Source organism: Theropithecus gelada, chromosome 13 (genome assembly GCF_003255815.1).
Source record: "Theropithecus gelada isolate Dixy chromosome 13, Tgel_1.0, whole genome shotgun sequence".
Lineage (NCBI taxonomy): Eukaryota > Metazoa > Chordata > Mammalia > Primates > Cercopithecidae > Theropithecus > Theropithecus gelada.
This window is the reverse complement of record NC_037681.1, coordinates 91,894,489-91,898,011: the sequence shown is the minus strand read 5'-3', so window position 1 is coordinate 91,898,011 and position 3,523 is coordinate 91,894,489.

The following is a 3,523-nucleotide window of genomic DNA, read 5'->3' as shown; positions in this document are numbered from 1 at the left end:
GCCTTGAATGTTCCTGTCCCAACTTTCTAACAAGGACATTTTTCATATTAGCCCTAATCTGCACCCCTGGAGACAGTCTATTAATCAGATCTTCCTTTACAGAGGACTCATCATTTGACCTCTGACCTCACTTTCAGTTCATCTCCCAGCTTAGAAGTCTACAACCTTGTCCAGCTGAATACTGTCCACTACACACAGTGATGACCAAATGGAACATCTTATTCAGTGGCTCAAAGGGAACCTATCATCAACATCTGTGTGCCTCTACAGAGCTCCTCATCGTCACAGGGTTTGTTTTCAACACTTTGCTCCTTCTCTCTAATCAGAGCACCTGCACTGTGTTCCTACATCTCCCTGTACTACCAACCTGAAGCTCCACAAACTGCATAGTACTGATGCTTCCACCACCCTCATGTCCACTTGACCTTGAGCCTTCAAACCTACCAGACCACCCTGTGGATCAGAGCTGAGAAAAAAATAAAGACAGATATTACTCACTTTAATTCACTTCCTTCCCTAGAAATTAACAAGCATTCTCTGAGCTTTACTTCCAACCTGTTCTCATGCCGGTCCAGTTCTTCTCAGCTCTTGGCTCTTGACTTTGCCATCATTTGAGGCACTGCTCCTGTCCTTTGGATTCTCTGAGTGAACTTGGTTTTCTGGACTTGACCCATTAAGTTCTTAAGGCAAAACCCTTGCCTTGCTCATTGAGTTCTTAAGACAAAGTCACTGCCTTCAGAACAGTGACTGGACTTTAGGACCTATATCAGGCATCATGGGTTAGGTCAGGCTGATGACAAACAATCCTAAAGTCTCAGAGTCTTAATACAGCAAAAGTTTGTCACTCTTTATGTCCACTGTGATTCAGCAGAGGCGTCTCTCACTGTAGTTACTCAAGAGACCCAGGCTGATGGAGGCTCCATCTCAACGTCTGCTACTTGATCACTGTGATACAAAGAAGATGTGGAATATGATGTACTGGCTTTTAAAGTACCTGTACAGGCCAGGTGTGGTGGCTCATGCCCGTAATCCCAGCACTTTGGGAGACCAAGGTGGGTGGATCACTTGAGGTCAGGAGTTGGAGACCGGCCTGACCAACATGGCAAAACCCCATCTCTACTAAAACTACAAAAATTAGCCAGGTGTGGTGGCAGGTGCCTGTAATCCTAGCTACTCTGGAGGCTGAGGCAGGAGAATCACTTGAACCCAGGAGGCAAAGGTTGCAGTGAGCAGAGATTGCACCACTGCACACCAGCCTGGGCAACAGAACGAGACTCAGTCTCAAAAAAATAAAAAATAAAAAATCTGTCCAAAGCACATATGCTTCTACTACATTTTACTGGCCAAAGAAAATCACATATCCATGCCTAACTTCAAAAGGGACAGAAAAGTGCCATCTACCATGAGTCTAGAAAAACTCTTGGAGGATTTGAGCTAGGCGCGGTGGCTCACGCCTGTAATCCCAGCACTTTGGGAGGCCGAGGCGGGTGGATCACGAGGTCAGGAGATCGAGACCATCCTGGCTAACATGGTGAAACCCCATCTCTACTAAAAATAAAAAAAATTTGCTGGGTGTGGTGGCAGGCGCCTGTAGTCCCAGCTACTGGCATGAACCCAGGAGGCGGAGCTTGCAGTGAGCCGAGATGGTGCCACTGCACTCCAGCCTGGGTGACAGAGCAAGACTCTATCTCAAAAAAAAAAAAAAAAAGAAAAGAAAGAAAGAAAGAAAAGAAAAAGAAAAGCTATTGGAGGATTTGGAATGACAGGCCCAGGACCCAAACCTTTGGATGGCCCATTTGCTGTCACCCCCTCTCAAGGACCACCCCAGTGCCTCAGTCCCCTTTGCTACTCCTTGTTCTCAGAAGGCACTTCCATTCCTTAACTGCTGTTCATTCATCTCACGTTGCCTCTATGACCTTGCTCCTGTTCTCTGTATTGCCCCTAAGATTAACTCCCTGGTGTATGAACGATACTTTTGCCTTTGATTCTGATATTTGCCTTCTGGCTTGGACCACATAAACATGGGAGAGAGGTGCTTTGCCCACAAGCCATGCCTGGAACTCACCAAAGCCACGTAAGTCCTTGTTTAGCCCTGCTTCTGACAGCAGAGGTTTAGACACCCAGAGTCCCAGGACTTCCAGTTGGAGGACAAATACCAAAGCTGTGTCCAAGGGAGGGTGCTAAGGCTGAGGTAAGTCAGCCAAACCCAGCTATCGTGCAAAGAGCCAAAGACAAGAAACAGGATCCTGAAAGGTCAGGGAGCTGGGAAACATGACAGTGAAGACTGGCAGGGAGGACACTACAGACAGAAGCTCCTTAAACAGAGTCACATATTCACACCTTGGGGTTTTCTAATGAAATGTGTTTAATCAAAGAAATACCTACACACAGTTTGTAAAATCAATTGGTTTTTCACAGCTGATAACAAAAATCACCAGTTCCCCCTGCCATTTTTGAGGCAATGCCTTTCTACCTTTTTTTCTTTTTTTCTTTTTTTAGACAGAGTTTCACTCTTGTTGCCGAGGCTGGAGTACAATGGCACTGTCAGCTCACTGCAACCTCTGCCTCCTGGGTTCAAGCGATTCTCCTACCTCAGCCTCCCAAGTAGCTGGGATTACCGGCATGTGCCACCATGCCTGGCTAATATTTTGTATTTTTACAAAATACATGGGGTTTCTCCATGTTGGTCAGGCTGGTCTCAAAGTCCCGACCTCAGGTGATCCGCCCGCCTCGGCCTCCCAAAGTGCTGGGATTATAGGCGTAAGCCACTGTGCCCGGCCTTCTTTTCTGCTTTTATCTGCTTCTTTTGAGGTATGTATTTCTCATATATTAAGAAACGCTTATATACTTATTCTTGGATTTTTTTGTTGTTGTTTTAGACTAGCCTATCCCTTGCCTTTCTGCTGTGAAATATGAAGAATTAGCTCTCTAATGCCACTCACTACATAGCATTCAGTATTTGCTAGACAAAGAACAGTGCCTAGCACATACCAAATGCTATGTAATGAGTGGCATTAGAGAGTTCCCTTTACTACTCCCTATCCTCCCAATGTGGTTACACCCCAAACTTCGTTAGAGCCCTATTTGGTATTCAAATGATGATGACTATGTGAGTATTGTCATAAAGGCCCCGAAGCATAGTGATTAAGAGTAACAATTCTGGAGATCAGTTACTTAGGTTTGAATCTTGCCTCTACCCCTAGCTGTGTTTGACAGGCTGAATACTGTCCCCTCAAAAATGCCCACACCCTGATCCCCAGAACCTATGAATATGTTAACTGTCATAGTAAAAGGGACTTTGAAGTTGTGACTAAATTAAGGATTCTGAGATAGAGAGATTATCCTGGATTGGTAGGTGGGCCGAATGTAATCACAAGAGTCCCTGTTAGAGGAAGGCAGAGGAATCAGAATCAGAGACAGTTGTAAGAACAGAAGCAGAGTCAGAGGGCAAGAAAATGCTACATTGCCGGCTTTGAAGATGGAGGAAGAGGCCACCAGCCAGGCAATGTGTATGATCCCTAGA